We start from the raw sequence: 23,592 nt of genomic DNA on the forward strand, positions 1-23,592 counted from the left end.
AGAGGTTTTGCCACGCCCCCTTTTTAGTCAACCACTTGATCGGTGTTAATCCACCAAGAAGTCCACTACAGCCCTAGAAACATGTATTTGTTTCCTTTAGGTGTATGTTCATGGATTATATTTTGTCATTAGACGTTAGCCCAAAAGTGTAACATCCAGTGGCAATTTGGGGGCCCATAGTGAACTTCAGTTTTGGGGCCCTCACTATAATGCACTATAATACTTTTTTTGTTTGTTTGTTTGTTTGTTTTTTGTTTGTGTGTGTGTGTGTGGGGGGGGGTTGTTTTTTTTTTTTTGTCTGTTTTTTCCCATTGTTCTTGAGACATGGACAGCTCTATTTGAATTAGTGTGGGTTGAAAACTTGTCTTATTAATTAGTTTGCCTACTAGATAACCAGACTTGAAAGTTGTTTTATCAGATTTTTTTTTTTTCTTCTACGATTATGTTCAAATCAGGGTCAAGCTGACTTGTCCATTCTAACATGAAAGGGGGAATATTTTGAGAGTTAAAATAGATTCGACAATCAGATACTATTTTGATGGTGTTTTTTTTTTTTTTTTTTTTTTTTAAGTAAACTACTCTCATTTAATGTCATATTGAGAGAAAATCAAATAGCTTTGAGGCCTTGGCCATTAGTGGCACTGAGGGCAATTGGTTGGGGAGCACCTCCAGGTTAGGGGGCCCTAAGCGGCCGCCTACTGTTGCCTCATGGTAGCACCGCCTCTGGTAACATCTATGGTAAAACACATATCCCTGGGCCGGAGCTGTAAATTTCTGTCCAAGGCACCACCCACAAGCCTATGTCACTCATGCTCCCACACGACAATTCTACACAAAAATACAAAAACATGATACAAAACTACACAGTAACTTGACAAAACTGAAGAAATGTGTAGAAGTTTCATTAGTGGGGAGCACCATTATTCTGCTGTGATGGCGCTCTGAAAGGGGAGTGACTTAGCGTGGAGAGCAAAGAGAGGGGAGATTCAAATCATCAAAAACTAATAAAACATGTTCATATGTTGTTTTCGGCAAATATAACATTTTCAAAACAGTAAAAGGTAAAATAGTGATCTACATCTGTTATGTGTTCACAGTTAATACATGTAAAATGTAAAATACTCTTTCTTTACGTTTATACTGATCAAGAAGTAGGAAAACCAGCCTGTTACACCAGCGCCTCGACTATGTTTTCATGTATGGTCAGTCCTTTTATGATTCGCAGACAGAGAGATGCCAATCAGACCTAACCCTGTGAAGATATGATCAGGGACATACCAACTTTCAGCTCTTTGTCATGTGTGCGCCGATAAACACCCCGCCCCCTACAAAGAACACATGCGGTATCTGAAATGGAGTATGCTATATGACTATGCTAAATTTTCAAACTCAATTTCGATAGTAAGAAACACTCCGTACTCAACACCGATTCCGATACCAAAAAAAACCAAACACTTTCTTTAGACAACAGAATGCAATTTTCAGCATTTAATCGTAGTACTTTCACACTGATTTAAAAATTCATGGTGTGGCTCCTCATATCTGTCTGACCTGCTCGTACCTCACACCCCCTCTCGTGCTCTCAGGTCCACAGATCAGGCTCTCCACCACGTCCCAGTTTGCAGTGACTGTGGAATCGGCTCCGTCTGCACATAAAACTGACCCACTCACTGCCTGTCTTTGACCCTGCGTTCGATTACCCTTCCGAATCAGTTTTCCGAGGAAGTTGTTTAGCGACACGAGTGACACGCCCCTTTTCCTGGGACAGCGCGAAAAAAGTAGACCAAGCAAGGATTCCGAGCCAGAATCCAAGCTGGCTACGCCCTCTGTGACTTGTAAAAATGAACGGTTTTCATTATGTTTGGACACTTCGGTGATTTAAATGATCATTTCAGTCACTCATGTTACTGCAATACATTACTGCATCCGTATCACTGCCTGTGGGTTTGGTAGTCGATGCTGTGGTAAGGCCAATATTGAACAAATACTTGATTTAACGAGCCTTAACGTACATAAGGTTGTAACTTAAAAGAAATCGTGACATAAAATGAAGTGCAAATTCACGTAGTCCGACACGTGAAACATAATAATTCGCTTCAAACTTGGACTTCGTCAAATCCGTCAAAATCCAGAGTAAGTCCCTCCTAAAAACTCACTTTTTCTCCTTGGCTTTTAACACAGTTTGAGCGTTGACTATTTACCTGTATTTGTACTTATGTACTTATATTTACCTGTATCTGTCACTGTATTTGTCACTGTTTGTTATCTGCTTGTGTCCAGCACTTTGGTTGACTGTGTTGTTTTTAAAGTGCTCTAGAAATAAAGTTGAGTTGAGTTGAGCTCAAGATCATTCTAATACTATTTAGAAAAGCTTAATTTCTGTCCTGTGAATGTGACTTTTTTAATCGATACCTGCTCAAATGAAGATCTAGTTTTCATCCTAGTTTTCATATTGATTAGAATCTGTTTTCTGATACTTTTTAAATTATTTGTAAGTACAGTTCTTCTACAAAACCTGTGAAAGTTGTGAAAGGATTTATTAACAGCTGTCATAATTCACAAATTCTGCAGCTTACATTATATTATGCTGATATTAGCCGAGGTTCTATTTTTAATCAGATCTGCTGGGACACACTGTTGTTGTCGTTCTCTTAAAGGGATAGAGCCGCGCTTAGAGTCCTACTGTGCTTCTTATCTACCGCATTATATAACAGCAAGGTAGACTAAACAACTACAACAAAATCTTTTCTAAAAGGTCTAATATTGCTTGATTTGTGTGAGCCCAATACTACTAATACTCAAATCAGGGCTGCTTGAATAGAGCAAAAATCTAAATCACAATTATTTGGATCTGAATTGAAATTCAGCAGTACACAGGTGAGTAGAAATGACTCAAGTGAGAGTAAAAAAATATTTGGGAAAACTACTACTCATGTAAGATTAATTGTCAGTATGCAGCATTTATAATTTGAAGTAATGTAAACTCAATGACAAAACAAAAAAGTGGAATTATGGACAGAATCTGGTGTTTTCAAAGGACAGACACAAAAACGAGACACAAATGCAGCAAGAAACACAAAATGTACAAATCATTCTCACTTGTAGACTTGTAGGGAAGAGGAACCACAACTTTTACTCAAGTAACGGTACTGTTATTTCAAGTAGGAGTAAATGTTTGCTGCTAGAAAAGTACTCCGAAAAGTAGAATTTCTGTAAAAAGTTACTCAAGTACCACCTCTGAACATCACTTCCTTAAAGGTCCTATACAAAATTGACTCTTGTGAGCTTTTAATCATGTTATAATGTTGTTACCTCATCAAAAGTGCTGTTCTACTTCTACTTCTACAACTACTACTACTTCTACTTCAAAGTTAATATGAAATGCATCTATTATTACACAAAATGTATTCATGAGAGCTTTAAGTCATGTTAAAAAGTTGTTACTACCTCAAAAACAAACCTGTGTTTTGTTTCATTCACACATTTATTATTACATCTCCAAAGCTCAAAATGCTCTGTTCCACGTTGTGATGTCATGCGGTGGTAGTTTTGAAGTTAACAGCTACCTTTTTTACCTTTAGTTCAGTAGAGATTGGCAATTTCAGAGCTTAAACTATCCAAATTCTAATTCTAGTGAAGGCGTATGAAGTTTAAAAACACAGTGGAGCACTTCCTGTATCACCACATGACAGAGTTTGTGCGTTAAACATGTGGGAATGAAACAAAACACAACTCCAGGTATGATTTTGATGAGGAAACGTGATAACATAGATCAGAAAATAGCATATTTAAATTGTTATTTCGTAGTTTTCGAAGTCAAATTGTAGTATTTAAAGTCGAAATACTGCTGCACTGAGAATAGTCGCCACTCCATGCTGAAAATCGCAAACAGGACGTGGCAACCCAACTGCCCTTTGAGCCCCACTCCTCCAGTTTTATCACCGTCTTTTGTTTCACTTCAATAAGCCGTCCTCACTGGGCCAATGCACATCAAATAAATCGTCCCTTTAAAACCAGCTGCCAACTTTTAGTAACCATTCACGAACATCTGCTAAACCGCGGCAACAATTTACTGCCAAATTTCAACCACTAATTTGTAAATAATCCAAAAACGAAGGCGGGACTCGAGCGCGGAGGGCCAATCGGGAGAGGGGAGAGCCGCTTGGTACTGTGGGTCATTCCTTTGAGGGGGCAGTTGCCATGGCGAGGGTTGCCGTGGTGAGGGGGTCCCAAAAGGGGCAGTGGGCACCGAGAGGGCTCTTCAAAACAACACAAGGGCGCACGCATAGGAGATGAGGCGACGGGAGGAAGCGAGACACAAATCAGAATGTCAAGTTATGTAAAACGGAGATTCTAGAAAAAAAATAAAAAAATGTGAAAAAGAGTAAAAATATGACCAGCTGTCCGTGGACTAAGGAGCATTTCTCTCGAGAAGCTGTTAATACTTCGATCTTAAAATAACGAGTGGTGAGTCATAAAACCGAAACTCACACAAAAGAGTTTAGAACTGAAAGAAAAATGTGACTAAACAGCAAAAAAAAAGTCATTTAGATCAAATCAAAAAGAGGAACATACAGTATTATCATGCTCAAGGGCCAAGTCACTTAAAATCTGCATTGTGTAACATTTCCGGAGAAGAGTCTACCACCTGCTTCTATTCATGGAGATTGTCTGGTTAAGGCTGTAGTCATTTTGTCATGGTTCTTGTTTTGTAGTTGTTGTTTTTGCTTATTTTGGTGTATCTTTTTCCTGCAGTGTAGTGTGCCTTTGGTGTTTTATTTTGACATTTGTCCTGTCCAGTGTTGGGAGTAACGTGTTCTCAAAGTAACAAATTACTGTAATGCATTGCTTTTTGCTGTAACGCAATTTAAGGCATTACAGGGAAAAACATTTTAATATTTTACTCGGTACACATGTCATGAAAGCGCGTTACTATGCTTTTGAACCTGGATTGAAGTAGTGGGTTTTTCTTCATACAAATTCGCTAAAATCACAGTGATATCAGCAGCGGTGAAATGCCAGAGTCGCGCCCGCGTAGACCGTCAGGTGACCGCAGGCAAAAGGACCGACTACATGACACTTTTAGCTGCTTTAATCGGTCAATAGAGTCTTAGTTGACCAAATTTGTATTCGTCAGCTAATTGTTTATTTAAATTAAGGAGAAGTTAGTGAGTGAGTGACTTGGGCTGCGTTCAGACTGCAGGGCTTAACGCTCAATTCCGATTTTTTTGTAAAATCCGATGTTCACATTTCTAATTAAATGTGGCTTGTATTTGATCCCCTGTGTGAACGTTAAATGGCCCGAAAGTGTCCCACATGTGCACTGGAGGACACGATGACGTCAACCACAGCGAGCGTGTTCTGTGTTTATGGAAGTTGTCCAAACATGGACGCAGCATCGAGCACCTGGAGATTTTAAAGTTCCTCTCGTACCGGAGCCAGAACATGAACAACTTACTTGTTTTAAGGAGGAGATTGAGAAGGAGAAGGACGAGGTTTTTGGCCGTGGTGTTTTGTGGGACAGCGACAGCGACGTCCGTTGAAAGGAACGTGTGGATGTGGAGACGGAGCCAAGAGTGGTGAGTGGAGATGTGCTTCACTTCAGTGACACTGAGTTCATTAACAATTTTCACCTACTTCAGCGCAGAATAGTGACGTTTGTGGCTTGTTGATAACGTGTAGGTCGAATGAATGCACTTTGACCGTTCAGACTGAAGTTGCATGTCAAAAGATCAGATATGTGTCGGTTTCAGGAGCACATATCCAAGTGTCCTGGGTCACATTTGAAAAAATTGGATGTGTCGTTCAGACTGTCATTAAAAGATCAGATACAGGAACATAGAGGCCAAAAAATCGGATTTGGGTCACTTCAGGCTGCAGTCTGAACGCAGCCTTAGTTGAAGGTTTAGTATTTTTTACGTATTTATGTGTAGTAATCTGTCTTTGTATTGTCTCCTAATACTTTTTTCCTGCATAAATAGTAGTTTTTGCATGAACTCAGAGATACAGAATAGTTTTGAGAGCCTTTCAGACGATTAATCGATTGGCAGGACTTGAGCTTAGTCAACCAAGAATTTCATTTGTCAACTACCTGCAAGATAGATAGGTTAAATACATTACAAACTGTGAACATAAAGTATGTATTTGACCTATTTATTGCATCTACTGTGTCTAATTTGACCACGCATGACATTCATTTCCTTGAGCAGGTCAGGTCTACTGCCTCTTGAGCTGGCGGTGTCACCTGCTTTCCTCCATGGTAAATGATCACATTTTTATTAGGGCTGGTATGCGCTGGTAAAACATGTAGTGTAGTGTAGCATAGCAAAGCCGCCGCAAAGGAGAAAAAGTCGCTCGGTCTTGTCTCGGTCTCGACTCTCAACTCTCAGAGGTTTCAGTCTTGTCCCGGTCTCGACTCTCAGAGGTCTCGGTCTCGACTCTCAGAGGTCTCGGTCTCGACTCTCAGAGGTTTCGGTCTTGTCTTGGTCTCGACTCTCAGAGGTCTCAGTCTCGACTCTCAGAGGTTTCGGTCTTGTCTCGGTCTCGACTCTCAGAGGTTTCGGTCTTGTCCCGGTCTCGACTCTCAAAGGTCTCGGTCTCGACTCGCAGAGGTCTCGGTCTCGACTCTCAGAGGTTTCGGTCTCGACTCTCAGAGGTTCTCGGTCTCTGTCTCGGTCTCGGACTCTCAGAGGTCTCGGTCTCGACTCTCAGAGGTTTCGGTCTTGTCTCGGTCTCGACTCTCAGAGGTTTCGGTCTTGTCCCGGTCTCGACTCTCAAAGGTCTCGGTCTCGACTCGCAGAGGTCTCGGTCTCGACTCGCAGAGGTCTCGGTCTCGACTCGCAGAGGTCTCGGTCTCGACTCTCAGAGGTCTCGGTCTCGACTCTCAGAGGTCTCGGTCTCGACTCTCAGAGGTCTCGGTCTCGACTCTCAGAGGTCTCGGTCTCGACTCTCAGAGGTCTCGGTCTCGACTCTCAGAGGTTTCGGTCTTGTTTCGGTCTCGACTGTCAGAGGTCTCGGTCTTGTCTCGGTCTTGTCTTGGTCTCGACTTTCAGAGGTCTCAGTCTTGTCCTGGTCTCGGGACCCTGTGGTCTCGGACTGGTCTTGGTCTCGATTAGTGCGGACTTAAGTACAACACTACTAACGACCTTTCATTAAGAACAAAAAACACCGGGTCACTTGCTCTTGCACCTGCCAAACTATGACGTACTATAATTCTATAACTTATCTCACTTAAACAATCATGATTTCACTAAAGTCTCTACCCACTCACTCTGTCACACAACACACATATGGACGCAATTCTGGCACTTTTACCATCACTAATATGTTGCTGAAATCCATAAAAATTCTTTCATGTTTTCATTACTTTGCATATAATCTTTAATATGTCCATAACACTAAACAAATATTGCCTTATGAGTTTGCGGATTTAGATTTGATCCCAGCGTAATTTATTTGACCGCAAACTTGTAATCCTCTAGAAAGGACGGCCTCATAAAAAGTCTATTTTTGGCGAAGGGCCAATGGGGCAAAACACGTCCACATACATCCTCTCACACTTCACATCTGTTCCTATGTTTCACACTCATTTTACACGGCGTTCCAGAGAATTTCGCTTTTCCATCGCGTTCGCCCCAGCAGCAGATGCGCTCAAAGCAGACAGAGGAATAATTGAGGAAAAAGTCTTTAAAAGCGTGCCGAAATCCGATCCAAGATGGCGTCGGGACAATAAGGCTCTTTCATTGTGAGTTTAGGAATTAGCGGTAGCGGCGGTGGCGGCTGGTAGCAAAAGGATGAGGGGAAAACGCTGGAGTTGTTTAGCTTTAACATCTGGGAGTCATTAAGAGACAAAAAATGTAGCGTGGCGTAGCATAGCATAGCCGCCGCGAGGACTAGCAGCAAGTCTTAGCGCGGGAAATTAGCAAAGGAGGATTAGTTTGTTCCCACCATTAGCAAAGGTCAAAGGGCAACAAGTCAGAAGAACGTGGTGTTAGAAAGCACTGGCAGGTGGGAAAAAAATTCTGGGAAACTGAGAAGGGAATTAGCAAAAAGTTAGAAAATATATTTGATTTTTGTGTTTGTAGTCTTTCGTTTGATCTTTCTCTTATATTCAACGTTTTTGAGCTTGTTAATCACCATGGCAACAGTCCTACTTTGTTATCATAGATTTGCCATGTTTACATGAGAGCTTTAATTACAACAAAAAATAATTAAATTCTGAATATAGATTTATTCTGCTTTAAGAAGATCATGTAAACTCTTACTTCCTAATAAAAAAAGATTATTCCAATTATGGAAGATAATTTGTTCCATTAGATTCTGAATTTTAAATGCCGTTGAATTTTTCACTTTGAATGAAATTAAGTGAACATTTTGTTTTAGTGTTTAAAATTCAATATTAAATAAAAGAAATCACAGTTTAAATATTCAGCACAAATATTTTCAAGCCCTTAAATTTTGTGAATTTTACACTCTGAATTTTAACTGTGGAATTTGAGGACATGAAAATGTATGTGCTGAAATTTTTATTTTTAAATTGAAACATATTGAACTTATATTCAGAATTAAAAATATTCAAGTTAAAAAATAGTTTAAAAAATCCAAAGTGAGAAATTCAGCGGTATTTAAAATTCAAAATGGAACAAATGATCTTCCATAAAAATTTCAACTTAATTGCGAAGTAAGTGGGTGGTTTATTCCGATTTTAAAGTCGAATTCATGTATTCCTCGATCATGTAAACTTCTTTCCCTTCTGATGTGATCCGGACGATCCGGCTCCACCAGTCCTGGCTTCGAACTTTCATCCACGTCTCTTTGGATTTGTGAGCGGGATGTGGGAGTGGGCTGAGGTAGAGGAGCCTCACACTCAGTTTGTCTTCTTCTTCCCTTCTCCTCCTCAGCTGACAGACATAAAGCGTGATGAGACAATTCTCCAGCTGCTGCGCAATTATCATCGAAACCACGGTGGAAAAAGTTTGGATCATGTTTTTGTCCGTGGCCTAACGACAAACTGAGATGACAGAAAAGTCGGTAGCAGCTGAAGGGTGTGTTTTCTTCTGGTCGACGTAAATACATTGGTGTCTCTGTCCAATCAGAACAAGGCATGTAACGATATCCAATTCTCATGATACGATATTATCATGATATGCATCTCATGGTACAATATTTATTGTGATATTCTGAAGAGGCTAATGTAATTGTCGATAGATTTGCTTTTAAAATACCTTGACAAGATTTTGGTGTGAATTATTTCTGTCATAATCCCAAGAATTCAAGTAAAAAACATATTTCTTCATGTTGTCTGCACTGAAATGAATCATGGGATATGTAGTTTCCGATGTTCATAAGCTGTTGCTACTATAAAACTATGAATTTAAGTAAAGGAACTTGTAATTCGATATATTGTGATGGCCCACGATATTATTGTGAGACTTTTGACGATACAGTATCGTGATATTTTGGTTATTATTACATCTCTAATCAGAACTACTCCCAAATAAAGGCGATATAATGTGTTTTCCATGTAAACCTCAATTCGGAATTATTATTTCCATGTAAACTCGAAGGAGAATAGTTTAATTCTGAACTATTTAATTCAGAACAATCAGTTTGGAATTAAAAAAATATCATGTAAACGTGGCCAGTGACTTGAAGGTCTTATATTACACAAAATTGACTTAAACCACGTTAGAATGTTGTTACCTCCTCAAAAACAAAACTGGAGTTGTAGTCTATCTACATCTATTCCACCTTGTGATGTCATGAAGTGGTAGTTGTCAAGTTAGAAGCAAGCTACCTTTTATCTTTTGTTTGGTAGAGATTGGAAATTCCAGGACTGAAATGATCCAAATGACTCTAGTGAAGGTGAATTGAGTTTAAAAACACAGTGGAGCACTTCCTGTATTACCACATGACATCACAAGGTGGAACAGAGTGTTTGAGAGAAGAACACAGCCTAAATATACAGGATATGTGTCTTAAATAAAATAAAACACAACTCCAGGTCTGTTTGTGATGAGAAAACATTACAACATCGATCAGAAAATAGCGAACTCTTTAAATTGTCAATCGCTATGGCAACGGTCCTAATTCCTCACCATTCTAAAACCCATAGACACACTTTATAGATTCTGGACGAGCTTCTATGCACTCCACTTGAACTTGTCTAGCACGTCTCGCAACAAGAAGGTCGCAGGTCCGATCCCCGACCACACTAAGCTTAATCCTCAAACCAGCTACTCATTATCGAGATTCTCCGGTTCCTTCCGCAGTTCCTTCATAGATGGGCGCAGCTAAATCAAACACGGAGCAGACGCCATAGCCTACTTTACTACTATAATCTAATCGTTGTCAGCATGCCAAGAAATACAAATAGTACTCTTTAATGCCTCCTTCAAACGTACGTTATTAAAGGGTCGTGCCTGATCCTTTTCCTATGTATTCAGCAGCAGCTCTTGAGGTCAAACGTAGGAAAAAAGTCCACTGTGTACTGTCTGCATCTAATTATAAGGCGTTTTATCGTCTGAGAATCAGGAAGTGCGTGATAGCATGTTGGCTGTTGTCTCTGTAAGTTCAGAAAAGCACTCAAAATCTCATCGCGGTGAATAATTTGGACGCTCAGCTGCTTTAATTGAGTAATGCAACTGGAAAAAAGTTGTTCGAAAAGTTAGTTCATAGTCAAGTTATGTGGGTGAAGTGTCTTGCCAAAGGATACAACAATGCAATCTCGATTAATCCTGCCACCCAAATTGACGTTATTGGTATTCTGACTTTTTTAAAACTCAAAAACAACCATTTCAAAATGATCTTAAAGACTTTTTTTTTTTGTCCAACTGTTAAATTCTCACAAAACTCTTCGAACTTAAAGGGCCATATTACTATTTTCTGATCTATGTTATAATGTTGTAGCTTGATTCATCAGCCGGGTTCACTTCTTGGAAACCGTTTGACCTCGCAGTGTTAGGATTCGTTCTCTCAACTGTAGGCAGGTACTTTTTTTATTTAACCAATCGCTGCTATTTGGTCATGATGTATGTAATGCGTCGCTAACGGGGAGAACTGGTATATTAAGCTTTTCCCAAATCCTGTACAAAGACAGCACAGAATGTCTCGCTCTTCGCTGATTGGATATTCCGATTCCTGACCTAGTCGCTGAAGAGAAATTAAACTGAGTGGAGGCACTAGATGGCACCAACATGGCTAATAATGTCATCACAAACGGGATATGCCGCCTATTCCGACATCTCTTTTTTTTTTTTTTTCTCCGTACTTTCCCTCCAGGCTTAGCAACAACATCACTTTGCACTTTATGCACTACTGTCTGATACCCTATGTGACTGAAGTATTCTCTGATCAAGTGTTTTGCACTGGTCCAAGTGTCTTTTGAGGATGAGGATGACGCAAAGGCTACAGGCTCCTCTCATAGACTATCACATTAATATTATTCATGTTGGAAAAGGGTAATGTTTGAAAAATAGTGAAGTGCCGCTACTGTGATGTTGAAGTAGTGGAACACTTTATAAATGATGTTTATGCTACTACTCTGACAGTTAGACGTCAGTGTCTAAATAGTGGCATATAAACCAAATAAACATACCTGGAGTCGTGTTTTGTTTCATTCACGCATGTAACCTGCATATTTAAACTGAGTTCTTCTCCCAAAACAGAAAACACTCTGTTCCACTTTGTGATGTCATATGGTAATACAGGAAGTGCTCTACTACAGCTTCACTAGAAATATTTAGATGATTTCAGCCCTGAGATTTCGAATGCGCAAAAGGTAAAAGAAGCTGTTAACTGTTGAAAACTATCGCTTCATAACATCACAAGGTGGATCAGCGCATTTGGAGGTTTGGAGATGTAGACAGAACAGAGGTGGGAACCTACAAGTCATGACTTGGAATCTAGTCAGACGTGAGTCACTATTTTTAGGACTTGGGACTTGACTTGATAAAATGGACTAAGACTTGGGGCTCGACTCTGACTTGAGGCCTGTGACTTGAGAAGACTTGAGAAGCACTTTTAAATCAGAATTTTTTCTATTCTGACCGTAATGATTCACACCAAGATCTTGTCAAAACATTTAAAAAGGAAAAAATTGCATTATATACTCTATGAATACTCTTATATAAATATTTCATGATTTTTAAAAATACAATTTATCTTAAAATTAATATAAATTCCAAAAATTGAAACTATATTTGGTACTTTGATTTAAAAACTTCAAATGACTTGAAGCTAAAAGCAGACGGCTTGGACTTGACTTGGACTTATGGGCCAGTGACTCGAGACTCAACTTGGACTTGCCTATATTTAACTTGGGACTTGAACCGGACTTGAGGTCAAAGACTTGAGACTTACTTGCAAAACCACGACTTGGTCCCACTTCTGAGACTAACCCAGGATTAACCCCTAGACAGAGTAATACTAAATTGTTACTCAAACGTGTGAATGAAACAACACACAACTCCAGGTCTGTTTTTGAGGAGGTAACAACATTCTAACACGGTTCAAAGCTCAAAAGAATAAATTTAGCGATTCCAGCGATACACCACAGCTGGTTACAGATGTCCCTTTACATTCTAATATTCCCAGGCGGATCCGGTCACTGTTCCAGTTGCCTGCATTCTTCGCTTCACGTCGGACACTTGGACTGGTCTGTGTCATAACCCGGAGCGAGTGAGGGAGTGAGGGAGCAGACGTGTAAACTTCCTGTGCAGAAGGAGGGATTTGGGTGGAATGTCGTCATGGGAACAGGTCCAGAGCCGCTGCATAAAGAGCGCTTGTATTTTCAGAGGGCGAGGAGGAGGAGGAAGAGGAGGAGGAGGAGGAGGAGGACGGGTTAGTCCACCTGCACGGAGCCGGCAGAGGTGGGCGGCAGACAGATTTGGAGAAAAATAAGCAACATATTGTGAAATTTCTCCAAGATATCCAACACGGTGTACAATAAGAGATGGTTAAAAGTGGATTTTTTTCTGTTAATATTGATTTTTGATGTTTGACTTGTAGTTCCAGTGGGAAATCGTATCAAAAAGTATCAAAAATCAGATACATCACTAATCTCAGATCACAAATTGATACTAAAACTAGAGCCCGACCGATATGGATTTTGCTGTGGCCGATATGAAACCGATATAATGGGAGTTGGCGCTGCCGATAGCCGATATAATCACCGATATATTTAGTGATGTAAAAATTCACTGTAAATGTTGAATTGTTTAAAAAACTTAGGTTTGGCTCTGGTGGATTTTAAATTGGGTTTATTTAGGCAACATTTATTGTTATTCTGCCTCTTTACATCATATTTACAGACAGTAGGTTGACTTAATGGCATTTTTGCATCACATTCTAGACACTAGTGATGGTATTCCAGTTCTTTTTAGAGAACCGGCCCTTTTGGCTCGGTTCACTAAAAGCTGCTGGTTCTTTTGGCTCCCAAGTGGCTCTTCAGATTGTTTTGTTGCAAGCAGGTCTAAAGCAGGTCTAAAGCAGGACTGAATCAGGACTGAACCAGGTCTAAACCAGGACTGAAAAAGGACTAAACCGGGACTTATTTATTTTATGCTAAACTACAGTCAAATATGCTCGTTTTTTTAATTTTAATTTTCTTTAATCCTACGTACACGCAAATTTCTCAAAAGTTTCGTTTTGAGCCGCTGCCGCTGTCAAACCACGAGTCTGCACGCGGCGTGAAGAGAAAAAAAGTGAGAGAAAGAGAAAACACGGCTCCCAATAAGGATCAGGCTCCCGTCGTTCCCTTTAGAGAGCCGGTTCTAAGAGTCATTTCGTTCGCGACGGACCCATCACTAGTAAAGAAAGTAGCGCTATTAGCCTTTAGCCGTAAATACGTGCGCGCCGCGGTAATTAATTATATGCGCAAATGTCATAATTCACACGTCTGTTCACAGCTCATTTACATATCAGTGCAGGTCCAGTAGCAAATATACGGCCAATATAGTCACTTTAGAACAGACCAATAGAAAACAGTCTGTTTATGTGCGGGAGCTACAGCAGCTAACCCATAACAAATGACAAAAACTAGCTTCAGAGTCGACATATTTCCAACACTCACCGCTCATACAGGCTCCTCCTCACATCACAATTCTTCACTAATAAATGTCCTTTTAATCCAGACTCAAACCGATTGTCCGTAAAAAGAAATATAATCTCAATGTTTGGATCTGTGTCTGCAGGTGTAAACAAACACATGTGAGTGACGCGACTCTGTGGTGTGTTCAGGGACAGTACGGACACACACAGACAAATGACTCTGTAGATAAATACTGATGTGGAGCCACATATTAGGACATTTATCTGTCTGTAAATTGGATTAAATGAACAGAATGTAGAGAGTCTAAGCTTTATAACGAGGTATAACATGCCCATGTGAAATATCGGCCCCTATCAGCAAGCATATCGGCCGATAGTCGATATGCCTAAAGTTGCCCATATCAGCCGATAATATCAGCTAACCGATATATCGGTCGGGCTCTAACTAAAACTTGTATTATACTGTGTGAGCTTCAATTTGATCAGTCTAAAAAAATTTACTCGTGAGTTTTAAGCCATGTTAGAATGTTTTTACCTCCTCAAAAACAGATCTGGAGTTGTGTTTTGTTTCATTCACGTTTGAGTATTATGAGTCTGAAAATCATCCCATTTAGACCTGGTTTAGTCCTGAGAATCTTGGACAGACCTTATTTAATCCTGGGTTAGACCTGGTTAAGTCCTGGGTTAGACCTGGTTTAGTTCTAGATTAGGCTGACCAAAATATTTCCCAGCATGCATCCTAGGTTAGACCTGGTTTAGATCTGAATTAGACCTGGTTTAGACCTGGTTTAGTCCTGGGTTAGACCTGGTTTAGACCTGAATTAGACCTGAATTAGTCCTGGGTTAGTCCTTGGTTAGACCTGGGTTAGACCTGGTTTAGACCTGGTTTCATTCACATGTTTGACAAACACTTTATTAGTAGTCTGTCTATATTTCCAAGGCTCAAAATACTCTGTTCCACCTTGTGATGTCATGAAGTGGTCATTTTCAAGTTAACACCTAACCTTTACCTTGAGATCAGTAGAGATTGACAATTCCACAGCTGAAATGATCCAAATGACTCCAGTGAAGGTGTGTGCAGATTAAAAACACAGTGGAGCACTTTATGTATTACCACATGACATCACAAGGTGGAACAGAGTGTTTTTTATTTTTTTTATTTTGTTTGACAGAAGAACTAGGCCTAAATATGCAGCGTTTGTGAAGAGGAAACATTAGAACACAGATCAGAAAATGAAAATGAAAAATGATTTTAAATTACGATTGCAGTGTCAAACTTTTTCTTTTGTATTGAAATCCAGTTTTAAATTCGAGTATCAAAACAACATTACACTCTGCTCCTTATCGTTGGATCTTCAGGCACTTGTAGCTGTCAGCGCCGAGCGAGTTAATGTCCTCAGAGCAGCAGACCCAGCTCCTCTCTGCCTCTGGACGGGACAGGCTCTGGGACTCAGTGCTCTGGGACTCGGGATGTCAGACCTGGTTTGGGACTTGGATTCAGTCAGTGTAAAGTCCGAGTCTGGAGGAGGGACTGGAGGAGGGGGAGGGTCTAGACCAGAGGAAAGACTGCACTGGAGAGATGTCTTTTACTTGTATTGTTTTGTTTACAGATATAATACGATACAGATTTTTGTCATACAACACAGATGTGATGTCCACACAACTGTCAGAGAATACATAGACCTGGGTTAAACCTGGTTTCATCTTTGACCTGGTTTAGTCCTGGATTAGATTTGGTAGTTTTAGGTTAGACCTTGTTTAGTTTGGGGGCAGGTCTTCTTCAGTTCTAAATTAGACCTGGTTTAGTCCTCGGTTAGAACTGGTTTAGTTCAGGGTTAGACCTGGTTTAGACCTGGTTTAGTTCAGGGTTAGACCTGGTTTAGTACTGGATTAAGCCTAGTTTAGTCCTCAATTTGATCTGCTTTAGCTCTAGATTAGACCTTGTTCAGTCCTGGATTAGACCTGATTTAGTCCTGGGTCAGTTCTGGTTTAGTCCTGGTTTAGACATGGTTTAGTCCTGGGTTAGACCTGGTTGAGTCCTGGTTTAGACCTGGTTGAGTCCTGGTTTAGACCTGGTTTAGTCCTGGTTGAATCCTGCTTTAGTCCTGGGTTAGACTTGGTTTAGACCTGGTTTAGACCTGGTTTAGTCCTGGTTTAGACCTGGTTTAGTCCTGGTTTAGACCTGGTTTAGACCTGGGTTAGTCTTCAATTAGATCTGTTTTAGTTCTAGTTTAAACCTGGTTTAGTACTAGGTTAGTCCTGGTTTTGTTCTGGGTTAGACCTGGTTTAGTCCTGATTTAGTCCTGGATTAATTCTGGGTTAGTCCTGGTTTAGTCCTGGAGTAGACCTGGTTTAGACCTGGATTAGAAGTGGTTTGGTCCTGGTTTAGTCCTGGTTTAGATCTGGGTCAAACCTGCTTTAGTTCTGGGTTAGACCTGGGTTAGTCTAGTTCAGTCCTTGGTTCAACCTGCTCTAGTCCTGGCACATCCCAGTCGCATTCCAACAAATACACGCCGCTGTTGTGTCCTTGGGCAACGCACTTGATTCACAACATGAAATTAGCACTGTAGGCCACAAACTACAACATCTACTTTACATAATCTTTTTAAACCGTAACAAATATTTTAAAATTAAAAACCATTCAGACTTTCAGAGTACTTCATTAGTATAAGTACTACAGCTGAACCCCACACTGTACTTCGTAACCTAGAACTGAATCTGTTGGTAAAGCAGGTCAGTGGGACATCAGCTCCTCCGAGTCTTAACGAAGCTCCGCTCTGCTGCCAGCTCCTCTCAGACACCTGCGGAGTCCAAGAGCCAAGTCTGGAGAAACCACAGGGGCAGGAAGTCACCTCTGACCTCTCACCCCCAACGACCCCTGCCACGGAAGTCTTCTAACGATGCCTTAATGTCGCTTCATCGTATCGTTCTTTCATCTAGATTCAATAGGCGAGTTTCATCTGAACGTCATTGTTATTAAAAGCCCGTGTTGCATGCTGGGAAATATTTTGGTCGGAGGCAAGAAACAGGAGAGCGGTCAAACACAGTGCGTAACCTCGCGTATTTATCCCCGATAATGGTCAATTCCTGCTGCATTAGAAGAAGAAGAATAAGAAGAAGAAGAAGAAGAAGAAGAAGAAGGAAAATGTCTTTTTCATATTCTGAGTGAAAAGATCCGCTAATGGTGAAATAAACGGCTTTCAAACATCCACAGAGCAAACGCAGAAGATCCTAACAAACCATGGACTCCAACAAGTTCAACAACACATTGAAACTCTTGGAGGTTTTCATCTTTTCTGCTGTGAATGGCCCAGGAGTTTCCACCAAGTCATTGTGGATATCACCAAAGTGAATATTTGTCCAGGTAGTTGGCGATTCTGACCAGAAGTTTGGTTTGGTCCACCTTTTGTCGGGGTTGAAAAGGGTGATTTGTCGTCCGTCGATGTTTATGACCAATTTCTGGTCAAATGGTCTTGGGTCCTCTGCCGTTAGAGTGGATAAATAACCAGGATCAATACCCTTTACGTGCTTTCTCGCTCCGTCCGTCATGCTGAATTAGTGTTTCTTGCCGCCGACCAAAAATATTTCCCAGCATGCAACGCGCGCTTTTGTCAACAATGAAACTCGCCTATTCCCCAGTAATGTCCGTCAGTTTAAACATGCTCTGTGCAACTGTTGATGAAGGTTGACCACGTTCTCGCTTCAACGGAGATGTTAGAGCTTTGCCTTAATGTTCCACAGTACGGCATTAAACTCTTCCTCTCTGGTTGGCGTGGAGAGTTTTGAAAAGCGCTTCTAAACTCATCGTGGTGCGTAATTGGGATGCTCTGAATGCATGCATAACGTACGTGAGGAAGAACTTTGGACCACTGCAAACTGTTTAAAATGAAGTAGCTCTGTTTTTTTTACATGGTAAAAATCTGGTACGGACTCCGAGACTGTAATTAAACGTGGTCGAGGACGCGTAAGGAGTTTTGGAGTGTGACTACAGTAGAGGTATTAAGGTCAGTGGTAATCAGGAGAGCTGTCCGGACTGCTCAAGATCAAGTCTAATTGAGACTGGCAATCTTGGCACAACACAATATGGCCACCCTGATTCACAGAAAGAGTCTAGACCGGCGGATCTCCAAGTCGAGCACCAAGTCGAGCACCACCCAAGAAGAACAGAGCACCAGATCTAAACCAGGTCTGGAACAGGACTATACAGGTCTAAAACGAATGGATAAAATTGAGTCTTGTAAACTTTAAGCCATGTTAGAATGCTGTTACCTAATTAAAAACATACCTGAAGTTGTTAGATAATACAAGAGAGGTAGAGCGCTTCACTGGGTCTTAAAAGAGTAAAAAATAAGAGTACAGGGGCTCTACGAGGGTTAAGACAGTGTTATTAGAACAGAAAATTACCCTTACAGGAAAATGTAAAAATGGGTAAGGTACAAACCCGAGGCACTCCGACTGAATTAGGGCTGGGTATCATTAAGAAGTTGTCGATACGATACATACCTCGATACATAGGCCACAATACGATACATATCTGGATATAGTCAGCTTTCGATTCAATAAAAATAAAGGCTAAATCATGTCCGGGATACTAAAAGTCTTTGTTAAACCACTTTTTGTGCAAAGTTCGTATGAAACACAAATATTTTATTCGTCAAAACAGTGAAAATGTCGAATGTGTCGCATAAAAAAAGTTTCCTTCCTCTAAACAAGCACCAAAATTGTAGCACTGTAACAAAATTATTTAGTAAAATATACCAAAAAAATACTCTTGGTGATATATCGATTGATACAGCAGCCCATGATATCGATACCGTATCATCATATTAAGCGATACGATATATCGATATTTTAATATTTTTGCACACCCCTAGACTGAATATATTAAAAGTTCTTTATTACATGAAGGGACGCCAACGTGTTTCGACCAGCGAGATGGTCTTCGTCAGGCCAAAGTAGTTGGCCAACCTTATCTTGTTTTTGGGGTTTGTTCGCTGTCTTTTTCCTGCTGTCATGTGATTAATTGATTGTATTTATTGACACCCAGTGTGTCTTGTTTTTACTACTTTGCCCTGATGAAGACCATCTTGCTCGTCCCTTCATGTAATAAAGGACTTTTAATATATTCAGTGGGAGTGCCTCGGGTTTGTAACTTACCCACTTTTACATTTTCCTGTAAGGGTAATTTTCTGTTCTAAGAAGTTGTGGAGTTGTGTTTTGTTTTGTTACACACTTTATTATTCATCTGTCTACATCTCCAAAACTCAAAATGCTCTGCTCCACCTTGTGATGTCACGAAATATTGGTAAATGGTCATATTTTTATACAGCGCTTTTCCATGTTCAAGGCGCTCAAAGCTCTTTACAACAAGGAACCACACACACACATTCACACACACATTCTTACACCAGTGAAGGCACAAACTGGAGGCGAGGTCGGTTAAGTGTCTTGCCCAAGAACACAACGACAGCATTCATTTGAAGTCAAACCAGCCAACCTGCAGGTCAGTGGATCTGACCGCTCAACCAATCATGTTTATATTGAGGGCTTCAAGGGATTCAAACTGCCAACCTTCAGATCAGTGGACAAACGCTCAACCAGCTGAGCAACTGTCGCCCCAAAGTTTCAAGTTTCAAGTCAACGGCTACATTTTACCTTTACTCAGAGGCGGCGCTACAATTAGGCAAAAGCAGGCGGCTTCTTAGGGCCCCCAAACCTGGAGGGGCCCCCAACCAATTACCCTCAGTGCCACTAATGGTCGAGGCCTCAGAGCAATTTGATTTTCTCTCAATATGACATTAAATGAGAGTAGTTTAGTTTTAAACCATAATCATGAGAAAAAATAATCATAATCATATATGTAATTGTACTAGCAAAAAAAAAAAAAAACTACTTTCAGTTCTGGTTATCTAGTAGGACACCAAACTAAGACAAATTTCCAATCCACCATAATTTAAATAAAGAGAGAAAAATGGGGAAAAACAGACAATAAATATATTAAAAGCAACAAAAACAACAAAACAAACAAACAAAAAACGGTGCATTATAGTGAGGGACCCAAACTCAAGTCCACTGCCTTTAATTCAGTCGAGATTGACTCTTCTAGGGCAGAAATCATCCAAATAATTCTAGTGAAGGTGTCTGGAGTTTAAAAACAAAGTGGAGCACTCCCTGAATTACCACATGACATCACAAGGTGGAACAAAGTATTTAAGGACTTAACCAAAATCAGCAGGGTTTGTGTGTTAAACATGTGTGAATGAAACAAAACACAACTCCAGGTCTGTTTGTGATGAGGAAACAACATTAAAACAGATCAGAACATAGTGTAATGTTGATGTCTTTAATGCTATATACTGTGGAACATTCCGGGCAAAGTTCCATAGTGCATAACACTGTACACAATCAATGATCTTGTGAGATATGTGTTTACATTTGGACTGGATAAAATGGGCTGTAGTTTCAAGGAGCCGTGCTATAATGGGAAAAAAAAAAAATAACGAAGATAAAATAAACAAAGATTGGTCAAATTGTGAACTGGATTGCTCAATAAATTATGCATTATCTCGTCTCGTTCTTGTGGACCCAATCTCAAATACTTCTCACCTTGCGGAAATGATGTCTCGCTCCATCCCTAATACACGGTTTAAACCAGATGCCCTTACTAACTGTAGGGGTCAAAATGTACCTCCAGCCTCTAGGTGTCACTGCTTTAATGTTCTGACTCACCCAGGCCTATTAAAGGGTAGTAATGAGTACAGTAGGTGCTGCATATGTGAAGAGGAACAGACTTTTGACCATAAAGAACAGAAAATGTGGCTGTATGCTGTAGGTGTTCCAATCAGTGGGAGCAGGTAGAGGGTGCTCTTGGACATAACGGACTCCAGGCACTCCAAAAAAAAAGTCTTTTGACCATGCCTTAAATTGAATGTATGGCAAATAAAGTATCTAAGCTCTATTCACGCCTAAGTCACAAACCAGGAAGACGTTTGGAAACATGCAATGACGACTTCCGGTGTAGTTCCCGACACTGGGCTCAACGACTAACTGTGATAAAACCCGTTGAAGTAAATGTGATCAGCGGTAAAAATGACGGAAATCAGCTGGAAAGTCTCCCTGGCTGAAATGTCCCCAAGCTGGAAAGTTCCCCGCAATTGTACCCTTTATGAAACTAATCTGTATACATATTTAAAAAATAACAATAATTCTCTGTAGCTTTGTAAGGTTCTTGTGTTGCGCCGCTTACAAATTATGTTCATGGCAAGCAAATAAGGAAATAAGTAATATTTCTTTCCAAATCAACAGTTACAGATGCTCTAGGACATTAGTCTGATTCAGTGATAGAATTCGTTCGCTCAACAGTAAGTGGGTACATTTTATCATTTAACCAGCCGCTGCTATTTGGTCGTGATGTATGTAATGCATCGCTACTGGTATATTAAGCTTTTCCCAAATCCCGTAGGAAGAAGGACAATAACGTCTTTCCCCTTGATAAAATTCACCAAACATTCTCTTTGTTCCAGCTTTAAATCCTCAATCTCAGGAATCGTTTACAACACTGAATGTATGACTCTTCGCTGATTGGCTGGTGCCCAGACTTGCATTTCTGGGGTTTTTCAAACCGTCTAGTGTATTCTGATTCCTGACCTAGTCGCTGGAGTGAAATTTAATTGAGCGGAGGCACTAGGTGGCGCCAGCATTTCTAATAGGACATGGGGAACAACAAAAAATGATTTAAAACACAATTTCATGTTAAACTTCTGCGAGCGAATGAGGATTATATTAATATGACATACTGAAGAAATGTGTGTCGTTTTGGAAAGATCGGTAAAATTACATAAACAAGGCCTGACATTTGGTCTCGCTAGATTCACATTTCATTTTATTATGACATAGAAGCTGATTTTCGAATTCAGTACATCATAATGCATGAGGTAGCCGACTAAAGCCCAGCAAGAACGTCCTGCTGAAAGAATGGGACGCTTGAGCTGGGACTTTCAAGCCAGGGGTACGCTCAGGACGGACTGTATACGTATGTGCTGTTTGGAATCATCTTGAATTCAGTGCCTCGTACCCAGTGCACTCGGAGTTGTGCGTCAGTGGGGAAATAATGAAAACTGAGATATGGTTGTAACTGTCGATTCGCCGAACATAACGGAACACTACAATGACGTGGAGATGAAGAAAACCGGGCCATTTTCTCATTTTTTGTAGATTCTGTCAGACTTACTATCACGAACAGAACCCAGAGGAAGATTTCGTTGCATGTTTCCAAACGTCTTCCTGGTTTGTGACCAGTATTTGGACTGCTATGATCAGGAACACGAGTCTGGAAAACCATCTCTTCACACTTTGTTTACCACAGTGGCCCTGGTGCAGAACCTTGGACCACAACATTAACCATATTCTGTCAAATCACAAAAATAATTGCCATGGACTTGATTAACTGAATTTGTCACATAGATCAAGATTTATTGTCGCATAATAAACAAGTTCCACCAAAATTCCAGATTATTTTGAATATTTATCAATCCATACATCTAGACTTATATAGGGCTTATGGCTAGAACATGCATACCCAATACCAGTGACTCAAAGCCAGCATCCTGCCACACTATAGTGCACCATTTTGGACGTGCTCCAAATCCACAGACATCCTTTCTGGCGACACAGATTCTCTTAAATCGCACCATAATTCAAAAAGAACTAATGAAACAAGCCAAGACTTTCAAGAGATTTCTAGATGCCTATCCACAGGTGAATACGAAAAAAAAGAAAGAAAATTCACATTACGATCCATTTGGGAGGCAACCAGAGCGTCTGCTGCAACCCCACCAGACAACAACGAGTTTAACAGTCGATAATTAAACTGTCATATAGGATTTTTACGCACAAATCGATGTAGTAAATGCGTAAAAGCCGCTATACGTGCAAGTCATGTCGCTGGGGGCAAGGGCGAGAGGGTGGCATGTGTGGTGCCAACTAGACAGGGGGCACTCCCATCTCCAAAAAAATATATTAATAAACAATTGTGCACAAAAGAATCGCGTACGCAGCGTGATTCGTAAATTGGAAACGGCTCGGAATCGTAACAGTAACAGGTGAATCGGTTGAGGTGGTGCAGCAGCGAAGTCAAGCCGGTCTCAGCATCACACCATCCAGGCGTGGACCAGAACAAAAGGCTGCAGCGGCGGAGATACGCAAAGCCAAGATGCAAAGGGGCAACCGTTTCCAAAAGCGCACGGATTACGCACGATTGGAAACAAGTTATCCAAGCTTATCCCACGTTAACGGCCGAGCCAAACGCACAAAGCAAACCAAATCTCGTTCAGCATCGCTTCACATGCACGCACATAACGCCACATCGCTGCACAATTGGAAGGGATTAGCAGGTAACACACTTCATTGACGAACTTTGAAACGCGGGGAAAGCGAAAACCGCGTAACGTAAATGGAGTTATTTGCGTAAAAAGCAGGGGGGAAACGCGTGCAAAGTGACGCAGAGGGGGGCTTACCTGGACGTGGGGGAGCAGAGCGGCGCTA

The 23,592-nt window shown here is 40.7% G+C and overlaps 1 protein-coding gene across 1 annotated transcript in view; it reads right to left on the bottom strand.

Moving 5' to 3' along the window:
• The window catches only part of LOC129412617 (microtubule-associated protein 2-like), a 134,254-nt gene extending 110,662 nt beyond the window's left edge, over positions 1-23,592 (bottom strand). Inside the window, exon 1 of the mRNA XM_055166714.1 lies at positions 23,565-23,592. The gene's annotated coding sequence lies outside the window, so the exon portion shown is untranslated. The remainder of the gene's footprint in view (positions 1-23,564) is intronic.

The sequence above is a fragment of the Boleophthalmus pectinirostris genome, unplaced genomic scaffold (genome assembly GCF_026225935.1).
Source record: "Boleophthalmus pectinirostris isolate CB_2022bp ecotype Guang Dong unplaced genomic scaffold, ASM2622593v1 HiC_scaffold_11, whole genome shotgun sequence".
Classification (NCBI taxonomy): domain Eukaryota; kingdom Metazoa; phylum Chordata; class Actinopteri; order Gobiiformes; family Gobiidae; genus Boleophthalmus; species Boleophthalmus pectinirostris.